The sequence below is a fragment of the Pleurodeles waltl genome, chromosome 10, assembly GCF_031143425.1.
Source record: "Pleurodeles waltl isolate 20211129_DDA chromosome 10, aPleWal1.hap1.20221129, whole genome shotgun sequence".
NCBI lineage: Eukaryota > Metazoa > Chordata > Amphibia > Caudata > Salamandridae > Pleurodeles > Pleurodeles waltl.
The window spans coordinates 34,898,005-34,917,132 of record NC_090449.1 but is presented as its reverse complement, the minus strand read 5'-3'; the positions used below and the strand labels follow the sequence as shown (position 1 = coordinate 34,917,132).

General features: G+C 46.8%; 1 protein-coding gene across 1 annotated transcript in view; it reads right to left on the bottom strand.

Moving 5' to 3' along the window:
• LOC138260997 (metabotropic glutamate receptor 6-like) overlaps positions 1 to 18,498 on the bottom strand; it is a 202,891-nt gene extending 184,393 nt beyond the window's left edge. The window contains exon 1 of the mRNA XM_069209587.1: positions 18,102 to 18,498. The gene's annotated coding sequence lies outside the window, so the exon portion shown is untranslated. The remainder of the gene's footprint in view (positions 1 to 18,101) is intronic.
• Positions 18,499 to 19,128: the final 630 nt, after the last annotated feature.

Genomic DNA, 19,128 nt, shown 5'->3' with positions numbered 1-19,128 from the left:
ACATTGTTTGCAATGAGTCTATGTACATTGGGTTGTATATGGTTGACACATTTGTTTAAGATGTGAGAGTCACACATAGTTTTACAATAAGAGGAAGAACACTGGGATGCCTAGGGTTGGCATGCATTGTGTTTGGAAGTGCAAAGCATGGGGATGCCTGTAGTTGCATGGTAAGGGATTCAGCTTCACACCCTACACTCGCCATTGCTTAAAGTGCTAGCTGGGCCTGAATGGATCAGTGAGGGCCACAGATGAATTGTTCCATTGCTTCTTTCCCAAGAACTCTGGAATGGGGATGTTTTTGTCCCTGGCCAGTTAGTTTGACCATCTTTAGTAGTTTACACTGGCCTTGGTACAGCTCTGTAGAATAACTTCAAAACTTCTTAGACAGGTCAGAATATTACCCTGCATGAAGGTGCTTGGACAGCATTTAATATGGTATCTTCTTGTCTGTGTTAATATTGTTCTCTTGTGCTTTGAGGTCTTTAACAGAAACCTGATGGGGTCTGGGTTGAGAGCTGGCGGCGGTGGGCTTGCCAACTCTCTTTGGTGAGGAGACGAGGGGTCCTTCAGTCTGTTCCAGGACTGGTGGGGGAGGGAGTGCCTGCTAATAAAGATAACTGGAGAGCCGGCTGGATCACTGCTACCACTGGCTTGTGCACAGATGTAAACTAAGAGTAGACATGTGTATCACTTCTACCACTGGCTTGCACCATACTATCACCACCCTTGTCGCTCCTAAGTAGCAAATATAGCTTAGGGTGGGAGCAGGGGACAAATTTGTGACATCATAAAAGTCAAACCTTTGGTCATTGACAACGACAACTTGTGGATTTCGGCCCTTAATTTGAGTCGGTGGTTGCCGGGGAAGGGGGGCCCAACACTTAGGGGCTGACTAGGAGTTTGACAGACGGAAACATCTGTCCACCAAACTCCTGTCGGGGAGTGTTGCCGCGGTGCTGGCAATCTCCCAGCCGGCGTCATTACGACTTTTCCACTGGTTTCTGCCGGTCAGCCCAGTGGGAAAGGTGCGGCAGCATTGTCACTGGCTCGTAATAGCACGCAAGGGGCACCAGCACCCCCGAAATGCAAACTGTCTGCACAGCAGACAGTGCGATTTCAAGGGTGCTGGGCAGGGGTACCCCGCACTGCCACTGCCCCCGTTGCCCCCTGCAGCTTTTCTCTATTAGCCTTTTCATGGAGGTTGGACCGCCATGAAAAGGCTGGCAGAGAACAAGGTTCTAATCAGCAGGGCGGCGCCGCGTTCAGCACCGCCCTCGGTGATTATAACCAGGACCGGCATGAGCCAGTTGGGAACAATGTTCCCGGTGGAGACGAAGGTCTTCTGGCAGTCTGACCGCCAAACTCTTAATTTAACGGTTGGACTGTCAAAGCCATGGCAGTCATGACGACCACCGCGAGTATGGTGGTGTATTGAACGCCAGACTTATAATAAGGCTCTTAGTTTTGGGAAACCAACACTTTTTTTTCTGCATCGGGCATTTAGCGATAGCAATAGGAGAAACAAACAAAGTGAAAGACGGAGGAAGAGAAAGACGGAAAAACATCAAAAAGGAAGAAAACAAGAACTTTTACGACTGAGATGAAGGGACAGGGAGCGTCTGGTAGTGGATTAAAGAGTCAGGAGGTGGATTGAAGGCTACGCAGTTTGTTATTCAGGGCACTGACATTTAATTGCACATGCTGGGGGCTTTGAGCGAAGCTTTGGGCCCCAGCACTCATTCAATTACAAATTAGGTACTGGTTGTTTTTGGTGAGGTATGTGGTAGGTTGACCATTCACTCGATCAAGTGCTTGGTTGTCAGGCCAGACTGCATCAAAGGCTATGAGGTTGGTTCCCTGTTGGTTTGACTGTTCGCATTCCTTTGTTTCTACAGCTGTGTTTAGCAGAACAGTCTGTATTTCAGCACCTCGCTCTCATTTGCCATGTAAACAAACGCTGTCCTCCAGCAGGAATGTCTGCCCTGCTCATCTTCGCAAGACAGCCAGCCCATGCCACACCTCCAAGGGTAGAGAGCAGGGGTCTCCAACCTTTTCTGTGTAAAGAGCTACTTTTGTTCAACTAAATTCATTGAGAGCTACTAATATTATTAGCAGTGTAATAGTGTCCACATTAGACTATATCATATTAGTGGCCCCTATTTGCAAGGTTATTACCAGTTTGCTGCCAGGGATCACCTCAGTGCATCAGGCATACTTGCCGGTAGTAATATTAAAAAAAGCTTTGGCAATATGAAATGCCTCTATATGGGTAATACATAAGTCTGGGCTGCACTCTTTACCAAAGTAAAAACATTTGTGAAACGTCTCCTCAATCCCACGCTATTTATCACTCAAATTATCAGCTGTAAATATATTTTTGGGAAATTCCACCATTTTCCTTATAATATCAGCTCATGAGTTTTGAAAATAAACATATTTTCATCTCAAATACACACCCTCAATTTTGGTGTACGTAAGTTATTTCAGCCAAGCAAAAGCTTCTATTGCTTCTAAATGGTGATCTACTGTAATTTGATGCAATAATACCAAGTATGCTGTTTCAGTAATCCAATGTTATGTAAGGATTTATATTCATTTGCACATGCTGTGACTCACATCTCTCTCCTTGTTGGGGGGGAGGTGAGGGGATTGAGACAGGCTAATTAATTGTAATTTCATTTTGTTTTTAAAAATTCATAGATTTAAAAAAGCTTCTAATTTAGTAGGTTTGGGTGCACGCTGGAGAGCTACCAGCGGCTCGCGAGCTACACCTGGGAGAAGCCTGGTACAGAGCAAGGAGGATAGGTGACCACATGGAAACTGGAGGGACATCAGTCAGAGAGGCAGGAGAGGAGGTAAAAGAAATATGCGATGGAAGCTTTTATACTAAGGGGACAAAAGCCCACAAAAGGAAGCAGTGCACTTCTTTGAAGACGATCGGCGCCGGCGGGAAGAAGGGCTCGCTCTCCTTTGTGGAGCCCACGCGACGTTTCTCAAGAGCCTTTTCCTCCCGCGGCCTCCACCCACTTTATTCCTTCTCCTTCGAGACTTTTGTTCGCTGCTAGAATGGATCGCCCTGTGATGCGGAAGCGGTGGCGGCCCCGGGGGCCGTCGCGCGCTCCCCAGGCAGGAGGACGCCGCGCGCCGTTCGGTGAAGGTGGCCACGTGCTCGGAATTCAGACCCGGCCAATCGGCGCGCGCGCGCGGGGCCAGAGGGCAGCGGGGCTTTGTTCCGACGCGCGCGCGCTGCGCGTTCCACGCCCCCATCCCAAATTGGTGCAAACTTTAAAGCCTCCGAGCGGTGCTCCAAGGTGGCCAGGAGGCCTCGTGGCACTAGAGAGCCGGGGTCGGGGATTTGTACTCGACCGACTTTTGCAATAAAGAACTTCTAATGTGACTTGACCTTCGTCTTTTAGAATTGGAAGTTAATCCTTAAAAAGTTCACCCAGCAACTATCACATTTAATTACATTTAAATAGGCCGGCCCAGTGCTTTAAGTGGGCCGGTACTGAGTAACGGCACTTTTTTATTTTGAGAGGGGAGGGCCTGCACCTCTCAAGAAAAACGTAATACTTTTAAGTGGAGAGCAGTTGCACTTCTCAGAAACAAGCAGGTACTCTGGTACGGAGCACATGCACTTCTATTATTCCATTTGAAGCCCTGGGCCGGTCCTTAAGTCCAGAGCTGTTGTGGAAACCCCCAGATAAAAGAGAGAAAGATAGGAGGCTCAGGGGCATAGCTTCTGGGGACTTGTTTAGGATCCCCCCTACCAGTACATGTGTTCTATAGTAAATAGTTGGGTACAGGTGTTTCAAGTCGGATATGGTGAGGTGTGTGTTGGAATTCACTTGTGATTTTTACGCACACGCAGGCAAAAGCACACACACTTGTCGCTTTTTTAAAGGTCTTAAAAAATTGTTATTTTCCAAAATATAATTTTTAAGTACCTCTTACAATCTGCGCTTCTCTGCCTTCTGACTGCCTTTTCCATGTCCCATTCCTGTCCTGCTTCACATATAATTTATTTTAACCTGTTGGGTTCTTGGACATCTGAAGCTCTCACTCCCCTCTCCCAATCTTACTGACCAAACTACACCCACGAGGAGGCTGTCAAAGAAGACTGTCCTACATTCCTGACTGCGTTTGTATGAGATGCCATCAGCCATGTGATATTTATTAGCAGGCATATGACAACTAGGCCCATGTCATAAGGATGACTTTCAGTCAAGTTTTGTTGTCAACTAGCAGCACTATGCATGCTGGGAACTGTAGTTTCATATTTCAGTTATAAGGATCTGCCTACACATTGCTGCATGCTTAATTAAGCAAGCAATATTACTGGACAATGTTTGTAAATTAATAGTAGTAAAGCCTGGCTAATACTTTAAAATATGTCATTAATATTATTATTGTTGTTTTGCTTTTAATAAGTCTGCTGTCTTTGGAGGTGGCATCAAACACTCATTATCCTAAGCACATGCAACTTTTTCTATGCTCTAACTCATACCCTAGGTCTCTTACAACTCAACTTTTATAGCCAGGGCCACTAGAATGATGTGGCAGGGAAGGACCAAATTATGATGCAGGGTTCACTAAATGATGCAGCCCACAGTGGCGTTATGAAACATGAAGGAGACCCTCCTACCCGCACAATACCTGGAGAGCCCCCCTCCTGAGTCACTCTGGAGCTCACAGGCCAGAGTATTGTTCTGAGGGGGCCCCCTGGAGCACCGTGGGGTCTGCAGGGGCCTTTCTTACACCACTATCAAGAAAAGCAAATTAAGCAACCAGATGCTTTACATTTTGTGATAGCATTACTACATAATTTTGTCCTTTTTCACGTTAACACTGTCTAGGCAAAGGTTTCATCTAATTAGTACAAGTTTAACATTCAAATACCGTAATAGGCAATTGAAAAATGACCAGTCAACCTGTGCATAGGGCATTCCACTGCGCTGCAACACGGGTTGCCACAATTTTAGTAACGTTTGATCCGTTTGAGCTAGAAACAACATTTTTAACATCTGAAGATGATGCAGCATATGACTGGATTTGTGGCAAATCCCAAATTGTGTGCAACACATCAAAGCCACAGAATCACGTAATTCCAGTGGCCCTGCTTATAGTACATAACTACTGTATCACTTAACCTTCACAAACTATAGGTCTTATAGCACTTACCTCATGTCCTACATAACTCATACATTTAGCTCTTCCTCCATATAAATCCAAAGCCGCATAATACTTGAAACATAACTTTACAGCGCACAACTCCCATGCCACATAACTCTTACACCACATAACTCCTATGCCACATAACTTACACCACATAATATAACTTATAGCACATACATCCCTAGCTGCCTTATGTAACTCCTGCAGCACATAACTACTGTCGCATAGCTCTCACGAACCACAACTCATACTCAAATACAATCTACAGCTCTTAGAATATGATATTTATGCCACATACGATTTAGAAACGGAAGCAGCTGTAACTCTTCTGCGGAGTACATGAGCATCTTACTGTCATATTACATAGTTTCTATGCCTCCGAACTCTGAGAGCAAGTAACTAGTCCTAGGCTGCACACATATATGTTATTGCTGTTATACAACACTGTTTCCAAATACATGCAATGCTGAGATGGGGTACATAACAAGTACAAATGGTTTATAATATTAACAGATATTTTAAGATTAAGAAAAGTTATTTGGAAAGCTGTAGACAGATGTTGACTCTAGAGGGGAGGGGGCAGCGTGGCAGGTTGAGTGAGGAAGGGGAGCTCATTGTTTACAAAGTCAATGAAGAAGAAAGACTTGGAGAGGGATTTAACGCAGAGGTGCGAATGCTTCAAGATGGAACTGGAAGGCAAAACACAGAGGCAAGTGTAAATAATGCGTAAGATGAGAGGACCGATGAGGGGTGCACAGAGCTCTCACGTGCCCCAGCTCACTCAATGAGCAGCTCATCAAGTGCACGTTTGGATCGGAATTCAGGGACTTGACTTGTAGTCATCGCTTTACAAGGGAATAAATAGGAATACAGGCACCGGAATGCAGAGACACATGCAGTGGGTAGGCCGGTCATGCATGGCGAAACCTGCGAGCCTTTGGCGCGGCACCACAAAGACATTTAAAGATTAAACAGTCTCTATGTCTAGAAGTGCAAAGGCACTTAAAGACGATACAGTCTCTGGGAGCAGGAGTACAATGGCATTTAAAGACGAGACCATCTCTGGGTGCACTAGTACAAATGCACTTAAAGACGATACAATCAGTGTGTGCAAAATTACAAAGGCACTTAAAGGAAATACAGTCCCTGGGTGCACAAGCACAATGGCACTGAAAGACGATACAATCTCTTGGTCAGAACTGCAAAGGCACTTAAAGATGATACAATCTCGGAGCAGAAGTAAGAACTGCACTTAAGTCGATACAATCGATGGGCGGAGGAGTACAAAGGCACTTAAAGGTGATACAGTGACATCAGAAGAGAAGGCAGGACTGCCACAACCTCAGCGACTGCCAAGGATCCTGGTGACACTGCTTGGTTCTTATGATTCCATCCCCACGTGTGGGTGCAGCATCGTATGAGATGGTTCAACACCATTCTATTCTATTCTATTCTATTCTGTTCTATTCTATCCCATTCTATTCTGTTCTGTTCTATTCTATTGTATCCCATTCTATTCTGTTCTGTTCTATTCTATTGTATCCCATTCTATTCTATTCTGTTCTATTCTATTGTATCCCATTCTATTCTGTTCTGTTCTATTCTATTCTATTCTATTCTATTCTATTCTATTCTATTCTATCCCATTCTATTCTGTTCTGTTCTATTCTATTCTATCCCATTCTATTCTATTCTGTTCTATTCTATTCTGTTCTATTCTATTCTATTCTATCTCTGGGATTTGTGGAGTGCGTGACTACCCAGAAGGGTCTTCCGGTGCTAAACAGCTAACGCAGGAATGCCGAGAAGTTAAAAAAGAACTGATTTCAACAACTTTCTGAATCCAAGCTCTGACTCAGTTTTCCTTACATGCTCCGGGAGAGAGTCCCACAGCTTAGAGACCAGGAGCACAAAGGAGCGTCCCCCACTGCTAGATTTCCTGATCCTGGGAAGTTTGAACAATTGCTGTCTGATGGAGCAAAGCGACCTCATAGGGTGAGAAGTTTTGAACCAATTAGGACTCTTTTGGTGCACTACTCAATGGGCCTTGCACAGCGCCTCAAAATGGATCATTTTGGTTACTGGTAACCTGTGCAGGTTTGGCAATGCCGCTGTTACAGACTGACGCCTAGGAATGTTCAGCAATATGCGAGCTGCAGCGTTTTAATAATGGACGTTTTTTTACGACTGACTTGGGGCTACCCAGATACAGGGAGTTGCCATAGTCTAGTTGGGTTATGACCAATCCTTGCACAACAATCCTTCTTGAGGAATCTGGCAGCCACCCCAGCATCTTTCTCTAGGTGCTTAACAGGCCAAAGCAATTGGATGCCATTTTTTTTGCTTGAATTGCAATTGACAGCTGTTATGAAGCCATACCCCTGGACTCCTGACTTCTGATTTAGGAGTAGGTGATTGCCAAGGGAATCAGGCCAATTCAAATCTAGCCACCTCCCTGGGTTGTTTCCCACCACCATCACCTCTGTGTTTTCCTCATTTAGTTTCAAAGTGCTTGCTGTCTTCCAATCTATCACCTCCTTAAGGCAGCTGTTAAGATGGCTGGATGTCCTATCAGTTTGATTGGAGGGGAGATGATGATCTGAGTGTCATCAGCATAGGATACTGTAGGGAAACCATAGGTGTGTATGATTTCAGTCAGCGAGAGGACAGACAGATTGGACAGTGTGGGTCTCCGTGAGGATCCCAGTGGGACCCCACACTTTAAGGTGTAGTGTTCCGACAGTATACCTTCCTCACATATGCAAAACTTTCTATTTTGGAGGAAAGAAATAAGCCCCTTTAGTGCTGTTCCAGTAATGCCTGCTGCTTTTAATCTTCTGACTAGCACTGGGTGGGAGACAGTGTCAAAAGCAGAGCAGAGATCTAATAAGATCAGGACTAAAGTCCCTCTCTGGTCAAGAATGGTTTTAGGTTCCTCTGTCGCTGCAAGCAGTGCTGTTTCTTTACAACTACCCTGCCTAAAACAAGTCTGGGAAGGATGCAGTACATCATTTGTCTGCAGGTATAATGAGAGCCATGTCACCCAGATGGTGGCCATTCCTAGACGGATGCTCGGGAGCCTAGTGTGCTGTCTGCTCATGAGTAGATCATCTCTGCTCTCTGCTTTTGGTCCACGGGAAGAAGATGCTATAACTCAGATGCCGTGACATGGTGGATGTGGCTGGGCTGATGCATGCATAATTAAGGCAGTAGAGGGCTGGTTGTGTCAGTACCCAGGTGTTGGGTACCCATACAATGCCTTTCGCCACTCTACCCCCTGCATGGGACATGGTGGTAGACGCCCATCTTTCCTTCCTGTGGGATCTCTGCTTGGGCCTCCATCACTTGACCTCCTGACTCACTGGTGCCCAATGTACCAGAGAAGCTGTGTTGGGAATTAGGACCTAGCTTGGGGTCGTACCTTATCCGTGACACTTTATGACAATGGTTTGTAGTTTGTGCCCTTCCATGCCAGTACTCAAGCTACATATACTGGACATGCCACTGTACACATCATTCTTATGTGAGGTGGGATGCGGTTCTGGAGAAAGAATGTTTACTCCTAATGTGGCTCCTCAGGTACATTGCTCGCTTATATGTATCATACTCTAGAGTAGATGTTTTCAAACTGGGAGGCGGGCCTGGCTAAGGGGGCCTCAAGTGATCCCAGGGTGGGGCGCCAGACACTGGCCAAAAGAAGCATTATACAAATAACACACCTTAGTGATAAGCAGAAGCATGTTATTGCATTTTTAAAGAGGTAACAGTACTTAACTGCAATGTTCAAATAGGTCTAGACATATTAAACATTGCCATCTTTATAAACAATCGTGAACAAATCTGAGGGGGGGCAATTATTTTTATTTATCAATTGGGGGACGCAGCATTAAAAAGTTTGGAGATCACTGCTCTAGAGTTACATCTGTTATTCTGTTTAAAGTCGTATTATAAATATACTAATAAAGAATCATTAAACAACAAAATGAATGATTGTCAAATACAGTGAAATGATATAAACAATCTGAAAAGGTTTTTGCCTTTCCAATAAAAGTAAATAGAAATGTGCATGCCGTTACAACTCAAAACAAGAATTGGCAAAGCATTAGCAAAACCAACAATTCTTGGTTGCATTTTGAATCCTTACTAAAATATATAAAACGGTTTAAAGCCGCCTGCTCCAGTTCCAAAAATAAAAAAAAAGTATCCTGTACATACTGCATGTTTTAGAAATATGGAATTTACTGTGTGAAGTCTTTGTGTACATTTGAAATAAAAAAAAGAATTGTCCCACGTGCATTGAAATGCAAGCACATTGTGGGTGGTGGAAAGGTATACCAGCGCCCAATAATATGAGGTGAGAGAGTGATACTCCTCCTGCCTGAGACAAAGCTCAGTCTACATATATTGTACGGAATTGGTAACACACAGTATAGTAGACACCTGTGCTGTCAAGCCACACCTTGAAAAAAAGCAAGAGCAAAAGGGCAGCCAAGCAGATGAAAACATTTAGAGAATGTTTCAGAAGTGCGGGTAACTATCTGCAACAAGGTAAGGTGCTAGGATTACCAAGAGAGGAACAATAGTAGCATTCGAAAATATCAGATGAAGGACTGAGGTTGAGGTGGCGTTAAGCAGATCTGGCCTCTGCGAGACACCCAATCTTAAGCTCAATTTATGAATATGCATGAGGTCACTATTACAAAAAAGTAGAAAAAGGCCATGAAGGGGCCCCTCCACTACGAAGGGAAAAGGAAGATATTTCCTTGTTAAATGGGGGTCTTAGAATTACACTCTAGGTTTTGCATCAACACTACACAGAACTAAGTATTCCCAGCTGAGAAATAAAAGACTCCTTCTCCAGGCAAGAAACTGGATATCATTTCTAAAGAAAAGAGCTCTTTTCTTTAGATGTGACCCTCACCCTCTCTAGTAGTGGCATGCTTCAACATCGGGTCCACCCCAACCGCTAAATCCAGGTTGGGCTCAACCATATTCTAAGGTGCACTTTGATATAGACCCTACCGGGGACTTCAAAGTTAAAAATACCAGGCGTCGGGCAAAGGTGTCCCTTTATTTGTGGTAAACGTGGGTATAAGTTAAAATCACTGTGAAGGGACTGCTAAGGCTTGGTGGTCCTAAGACCCTTGCTTAACCTGTCAACATGTTTCAGCCCTTATCTGTGGCTTGAAAAGGTCCTGGGCTTTCATCGGGAAGTCTATGATTGAAGTTGCGCCGGCAGCAGTGCTTAATTTGAGCCGGTGGTTTCCAGTGCAAGGCACCAGCACTTATTTTTGAGGACCGGCACTTATTTGTCTGCCTCGAGCATTTCCTGCAAGCCAAAGAGACATATGGGAAAGACGGAGGAAGAGAAAAACGTAAAAGCGTCACTTAGGGAGAAAACAGAAAGCTGCAGGAGTGAGCTGAAAGGGCAGGGAGTGCTGTAAATGAATTAAGGAGGCCCGAGATGGCTTCAGGATTACGCTGCCTCGGTATTCTGTGCTTGCACATTTAATTGCAGGAGCCGCATGTTTCAGAGGAGGGCTTTGGGTGCCGGCACGATTTTATTTACAAATTAAGCACTGCCGGCACCTACGTACAATCAGTCAAATTGAACACATGAGACATGCAGTGCTAAAAACGTACATGCTAAAAATATATAAACTCGCCTCCTCCAATCAAAAAGCAGGGCCGTAGTCGGGGGCGGCTCCTCCTTTAGGGCAGAGGAGCGCCACGCCCCTTGCCAGCAGCAGGAGATGCAAACCTTTAAAAATAAAACGATGATAAACCACGTTTATTATGGTTTTATTTTTAAAGGTGGCGGGGCCATGGGGGTGACGAGCAGTGAGGGGAGTGCACAGAGCACTCCCCTCAGTGCGCATGTATGTTTGGCCGGCCGTCTCGGGCCGGCCATACACACATGTGCACAAGGGCTCTCTCTAAACTGGCACTGTGTTGCGGGGTTGGAGTGAGCCGTCCGAGGCTCCCAGTCTGCATTGAAGCACCCAGCTAGGGCGCCCCAGCCAATCATAGGGCTGCTTTGAGCAGCGTCATGATTCGCCGCAGGGCAGGCTGGGAGCCTGCAGCGCAGAGGAGAGAGACTTTGAGCGGTGGTGACGTTCAGGTAAGTTTAAAAAAATATATATTTTATTTTTGTTTTATCCCACCCCATCACTTTTCCAAGTCGCCAACCGCGACTGGCCGTAGTACACACTTTGGGTTACCACTGTAACCTCTCGGGGCGGGGGAGCGTGCCCCTGTAGTCACCCAGTCATCAAGGGTAGCACACCTCGGAACCACATAGTAGTGTCTGTCCCGCTCGCACCCGGCTTGTGCTCGTGGGTGTGAGTGGGACACTGCTAGCGGGAAACTACTAGGCATGCTTCCCCCACTCCCCCAAGAGGCCTGCGTGGTAACCCAAAGTGGGTACTACTTATTCCTATGCCATATAAGTCTTGGGGCGGATATCGCTTAACCCACATGCCTTACAGCATGAAACACTTATCACATATAACACCTATGACACTTAACTCTTGCTACAGATAACATTTAAAGTATATATTACTTATACAACATAAAACCTATAGCCTATATAGCTTACAACAAATGTTTATGCTGCTGTAATCATGCAACCTATAAAACTTTTAGTATATTTTAAAGCTTAAGACACATACCTCTTACAACATACAATGCTTATACTGCATGACTGTTACAACATACAACTTTTATAGCATGTAGCACCCGTGCCATATACCTCTTACAACATACCACTCTTATAGCACTTAGCACTCGCGCCACACACCTCTTACAACACACCACACTTATAGCAGGTAGCACTTGTGCCACACATCTCTTACAACATACCACTCTTATAGCAGGTAGTACTCACGCCACATACCTCTTACAAAATACCACTCTTATAGCAGGTAGCACTCGCGCCGCATACCTCTTACAACATACCACTCTTATAGCAGGTAGCACTCGTGCCACACACCTCTTACAACATACCACTCTTATAGCAGGTAGCACTCGCGCCACATACCTCTTACAACATACCACTCTTACAGCAGGTAGCACTCGCGCCACATACCTCTTACAACATACCACTCTTACAGCAGGTAGCACTCATGCCACATACCTCTTACAACATTCCACTCTTATAGCACTTAGCACTCATGCCACATACCTCTTACAACATACCACTCTTATAGCAGGTAGCACTCGTGCCACACACCTCTTACAACATACCACTCTTATAGCAGGTAGCACCCGCGCCACATACCTCTTACAACATACCACTCTTATAGCACGTAGCACTCGTGCCACATACCTCTTACAACATACCACTCTTATAGCACACAACATTTATGCCTTTTGCAACATACAATGCTTAAGCACATAGCACTTATGCTGCGTGCCATTTACCACATACAACTCTTACAGCACATAAAACGTATGCTGCATGCATTTTACAACATACTATTCTTACAGCACATAATACTTATTCTGCATGCCTTTTACAACAAACAGCTTTTAAAGAACATAACACGTATTATGCATGTGTTTTACACCATATAACTCCTACAGCACATAACACTTATGCCACATAACTCTTACAATCTATGTACCTTATGGTAAATTATGTTTATGCCACTATACCCATGCATTCTACAGCACTTTCAGTATATCATAATTCTGATGCCATACACCACTTACCACAGCAGGCAATGTTTATACCGCATAACTCTTATAGCCTATGGCACTTGCAGCATGTGACTCATATAGCTTACAAACTATACCTTTTACAATACAGGATAGTTCCAAACAATGCAAACAACGTTTACTTCTTACAGCACAATATCTCTTATACCACTTAAATATGAAGTTGCATAACTCTTACAAAACTACTCTTATAACCCACAATGCTCACTAAAGGACATACCATATATGAGAGACAGCTCCATTAACCTATACCTCTTATAGCACATAATTTGTGCCACACAATTCTTCCAATGTTTATCTCCTGCAGCACATGCATCCTTACGGCACCTGCATCTTTCCACTATAAGTTTTACAATACAATCTCTCATTCCACTTACCTCTTACAAACGAACATTCCTATAGCTGCTAACACACCCTACGCCACATGCTCTCTAAAATGTAGCATTATTGTGGCAAATAACTCTAATGAACATGTTTCTTACAATGTAACATTGTTGCAGCAGATAACTCTTGTGCCACATACTTCAAATAATTCTTATGCCACATAGGTCTTAAACTGTAAATTTGTTGCAGCAGATACATTTAAACCACATACTTCTTTCAGGGTAACATTGTTACAGCAGATAACTGCTGTGCCGCATACTTCTTACAGTGCAACATTGTTACAACAGATAACTCTTGTGCCACCTTCTTCCTTCATGTAACATTGTTGCAGCAGATAAACTCCTGTGCCAGATACTTCTTACAATGTAACACTATTGCAGCAGGTAAGTCTTGTGCCGCATACTGACAATGTAACACTATTGCAGCAGGTAAGTCTTGTGCCGCATACTGACAATGTAACAGTATTGCAGCAGGTAAGTCTTGTGCCACATACTGACAATGTAACAATATTGCAGCAGATAAGTCTTGTGCCGCATACTTCTTACATTGTAATACTTTTTCAGCAGATAACTCTTATGCTATATACTTCTTAGAAAGTAACACTGATGCAGGAGATAACTCTTAAGCCACATACTTCTTACAGTGTAACACTGTTGCAGGAGATAACTCTTATGCCACATACTTTTTTTACAATGTAACACTGTTGCAGGAGATAACTCTCATGCCACATACTTCTTACCGTGTAACACTGTTGCAGGATGTAACTGTTGTGCCACAAACTTCTTACAATGTAACATTGTTGCAGGAGATAACTCTTATACTATACACTTCTTACAATGTAACACTGTTGCAGGAGATAACTCTCATGCCACATACTTCTTACCATGTAACACTGTTGCAGGATGTAACTGTTGTGCCACAAACTTCTTACAATGTAACATTGTTGCAGGAGATAACTCTTATGCTATACACTTCTTACAATGTAACACTGTTGCAGGAGATAACTCTCATGCCACATACTTCTTACCATGTAACACTGTTGCCGGATGTAACTGTTGTGCCACAAACTTCTTACAATGTAACATTGTTGCAGGAGATAACTCTTATGCTATACACTTCTTACAATGTAACACTGTTGCAGGAGATAACTCTCATGCCACATACTTCTTACCGTGTAACACTGTTGCAGGATGTAACTGTTGTGCCACAAACTTCTTACAATGTAACATTGTTGCAGGAGATAACTCTTATGCTATACACTTCTTACAATGTAACACTGTTGCAGCAGATAACTCGTATGCCGCACGTTTCCTACAGGTAACATTGCTTTGCAGATAACTCTTGTGCCACATACTTCCTACATGTAACACTATTGCAGCCGATAACTCTTGTGCCACATACTTCCTACATGTAACACGGTAATTGCTGCTGCAGGTACCCCTTATTTTCAAAGTTCCAAAGTTTATAGCACATGCCAGCCTTTTAGACAACACACAGGGCCAGCAGACCTCTCAATCTCCTCATTCGGGATGGATGAATGGGTGGATGGGTGGTCAAGTATTTTTGTTAAGCCGGGCGACAAGAGTGGACTAAGGAGAAATCGGGTAACCTGCAACAAGCGGAGCCTGTTACAAACTGATAGGGTTTGGACAGTAAGAGGCCTGAGCAGTATCACCTAAAGGCCAGGAGGGCTGGAGCGGAGTCAGTCACATCAAGTGACAAGCAGATGGGTGGGGGCGAGTCAGTGTGTGCTCTGCAGGTGATGAATTTGACTCATGGCAGGGCCAGCTTAATCTCCCATCCTTCAGATATTGAAAATGATTGCCAGTAAACTGGAAACGAGGAGCGCCTGTTATTTATAGCGCTTAGAAAATGCAGCAGTACCCACGAAGCAGTAAAAATGCCAAATTATTAGCCGAGACGTCCGCGGGATGTCCAATTAAAAATAGTTTGCCTGAGTGAATTACATGCGCTGGAAAGTGTGAGGGAGTTCATAATGGGTCAGTCATGGGCCAGTGACAGTCCCGTGCAGGCCGGTAGGGCTGGCTCTCGGTCTAAGACAATCCAGTGCCTCTGATAAGTTGGAAGTGTGGGGGAGGGGTGCTGGATACAGGCCCACTCAGGTAGCCATCCGAGGCTTTTGAAAAGCTGGTAGGGTTGGGCTGGGTCAGTCATGTTACGTGGCGGCCCAGTGTTTCGGAAAGGCTGGGGGGTTTGGGACAGGCCAGTCATAGGTCAGATAGCAGCCCGGTGCTTCGGAAGGGCAGGGGACGGGCCAGTCACAGGTATGGTAGCAGTCCAGGGCTTCAGAAAGGCTCTCTGGGATGGGGACAGGCCAGTCACAGACACGATGGTAGTCTAGTGCTAATGAAATGTTGTTGCGGTTGGGACAAGGTCAGTCAAAGTTAAAGCTACAGTCCTGGACTATTGGAAGGCTCTCAGAGTTGGGGGCAGGTCAGGTGGAAGACCGTGTCTGATGAAAGGCTCGGAGGTTTGGGGACAGGTCAGTTACAGGTCAGGTGAGAGGCCATGACTGATGAAAGGCTGTAAGGGTTCGGGTCAGGTCAGTTACAGGTCAGGTGACATTTCAGTTCCAATGCAAGGATGTCAGGGTTGGTGGTCATACACAGGTCAGGTGGACGGCCATGACTGATGAAAGGCTGTGAGGGTTGGGGACATGTCAGTCACAGGTCAGGTGACAGTTCAGTTCCAATGGATCCAAGGATGTCAGGGTTGGTGGTCATACACAGGTCAGGTGGACGGCCATGACTGATGAAAGGCTGTAAGGGTTAGGGACAGGTCAGTCACAGGTCAGGTGAGAGGCCATGACTGATGAAAGGCTGTAATGGCTGGGGACAGGTCAGTCACAGGTCAGTTGGGAGGCCATGACTGATGAAAGGCTGTGAGGGTTGGGGACAGGTCAGTCACAGGTCAGGTGACAGTTCAGTTCCAATGGATCCAAGGATGTGGGGTTGGTGGTCATACACAGGTCAGGTGGACGGCCATGACTGATGAAAGGCTGTAAGGGTTGGGGACAGGTCAGTTACAGGTCAGGTGACAGTTCAGTTCCAATGCAAGAATGTCAGGGTTGGTGGTCATACACAGGTCAGGTGGGAGGCCATGACTGATGAAAGGCTGTAAGGGTTGGGGACAGGTCAGTCACAGGTCAGGTGGGAGGCCATGACTGATGAAAGGCTGTAATGGCTGGGGACAGGTCAGTCACAGGTCAGGTGGAAGGTCATGACTGATGAAAGGCTGTAAGGCTTGGGGACAGGTCAGTCACAGGTCAGGTGGGAGGCCATGACCGATGAAAGGCTGTAATGGCTGGGGACAGGTCAGTCACAGGTCAGTTGGGAGGCCATGACTGATGAAAGGCTGTGAGGGTTGGGGACAGGTCAGTCACAGGTTAGGTGACAGTTCAGTTACAATGGATACAAGGATGTCAGGGTTGGTGGTCATACACAGGTCAGGTGGACGGCCATGACTGATGAAAGGCTGTGAGGGTTGGGGACAGGTCAGTCACAGGTCAGGTGGACGGCCATGACTGATGAAAGGCTGTGAGGGTTGGGGACAGGTCAGTTACAGGTCAGGTGTGAGGCCATGACTGATGAAAGGCTTTGAGGGTTGGGGACAGGTCAGTTACAGGTCAGGTGTGAGGCCATGACTGATGAAAGGCTGTGAGGGTTGGGGACAGGTCAGTCACAGGTCAGGTGGACGGCCATGACTGATGAAAGGCTGTGAGGGTTGGGGACAGGTCAGTCACAGGTCAGGTGGACGGCCATGACTGATGAAAGGCTGTGAGGGTTGGGGACAGGTCAGTCACAGGTCAGGTGGACGGCCATGACTGATGAAAGGCTGTGAGGGTTGGGGACAGGTCAGTCACAGGTCAGGTGGGAGGCCATGGCTGATGAAAGGCTGTGAGGGTTGGGGACAGGTCAGTCACAGGTCAGGTGGGAGGCCATGACTGATGAAAGGCTGTAATGGCTGGGGACAGGTCAGTCACAGGTCAGGTGGAAGGTCATGACTGATGAAAGGCTGTAAGGCTTGGGGACAGGTCAGTCACAGGTCAGGTGGGAGGCCATGACCGATGAAAGGCTGTAAGGGTTGGGGACAGGTCAGTCACAGGTCAGGTGGACGTCCATGACTGATGAAAGGCTGTAATGGCTGGGGACAGGTCAGTCACAGGTCAGTTGGGAGGCCATGACTGATGAAAGGCTGTGAGGGTTGGGGACAGGTCAGTCATAGGTCAAGTGGGAGGCCATGACTGATGAAAGGCTGTGAAGGTTGGGGACAGGTCAGTCACAGGTCAGGTGGGAGGCCATGACCGATGAAAGGCTGTGAGGGTTGGGGACAGGTCAGTAACAGGTCAGGTGTGAGGCCATGACCGATGAAAGGCTGTAAGGATTGGGGAGAGGTCAGTCACAGGTCAGGTGGGAGGCCATGACTGATGAAAGGCTGTGAGGGTTGGGGACAGGTCAGTCACAGAGCAGGTGGCAGGCCATGGCTGATAAAAGTCTGTAAGGGTGGGGGACAGGTCAGTCACAGGTCAGGTGTGAGGCCATGACGGTTGAAAGGCTGTAAGGGTTGGGGAGAGGTCAGACACAGGTCAGGTGTGAGGCCATGACTGATGAAAGGCTGTGAGGGTTGGGGAGAGGCCAGGCACAGGTCAGGTGGTATGTAGTCCAGTGTCCCCTAAACCCTGGTAGTGTTCGGTGTCTATCAGTCGCGCCTCGGAGGACTATACGTGTACTTGACATTCCGGGAGGACTGGGGCTGTGTCAGTCACTCGTCAGGTGGCCGATCAGTCAGGGGCTACTCACCGGTTTCCTGGGGGGTCTCAGTCACAGAGGGGCCGGTGCATGGCGCCTCTCCTTGGAAAGGTCCCGACCTGCAGCATCCTCCTGGGCTCCGACTCCCCCCGGTGTCCGCGCAGCCCCGGTGGTGGGTCCCTTCGTCTCCCCCGGACCTGCGATCCCCCCTCTCTCTCTCTGTCCTTCCTCGCTCCGTCTATTTCTAGAGCTCCTTCCCCTCCTCTCTCTCGCTCCGTCTCTATTTAAGTCTCTCTGTATCCCCTCTTCCCACCGTCTCTTTCGGGAGCTCCTTCCCTCCCCTCTCCCTTTCAGGCTCCCAGCATCTCCTCTGATTTCACTCTTCCCTCCGGCACATGATCACTCCCTTCCCTTTCACCAGCCCTCTCTCTCGCACCTCTTCCCTCGTTTCTTTGTACAGTTCTTGATGTCTCCCACCCCCCCTGTTACTGTGCCCCCCCTTCTTCCCTTCCACAGAAGCGCCCCCTCTGTCCCTTCACCCGTCCACCCGCCCCCTCCTCTTCGATGACTCGTATCCACTCTCCGTCCAGCCCCCACCTGCCCCCGTGCCCTTCTCTTCCCGCGCCCTCCTCTCTTACCTGCCCCCCGCTCCTTCAATTCCCCGGTACCTGTCTCCTTCCTGTTACCCCTGAGATGCCCCGTCTCTCTTCCCCTCTTTCCTCTGTTCTCTCTCCTCCTCTCACCCTCTGCTGCTCTCTCTCCTCTTCTCGCTCCTTTTCTGCTTTCCCTCCCTCCGCGTCCTCCTGCCAGACTCTTCCTTTAGTCTGTTGTTCTCCCCCCTCTTTTCCCCGTCACTTGTCTCTTGTCCTCTTTCTCGCTTGATATAGCGCTTTCACCCCCCCTTTTCTTTTCTTTGACCGCCCTCCTTCCGCTCTCTCACTCTTTCCGTTCTTCCCTTCTTCGTCTCCCTACCTCTCTCCCGCCTTCATTCCCACTCTTCTCGTCCCTCCCGTCCCCTCTCTCCCTCACTTTATTTCTAGCCCTCCTTTCCTTTCTGCTCCTCCCTCCCTCGGCCACC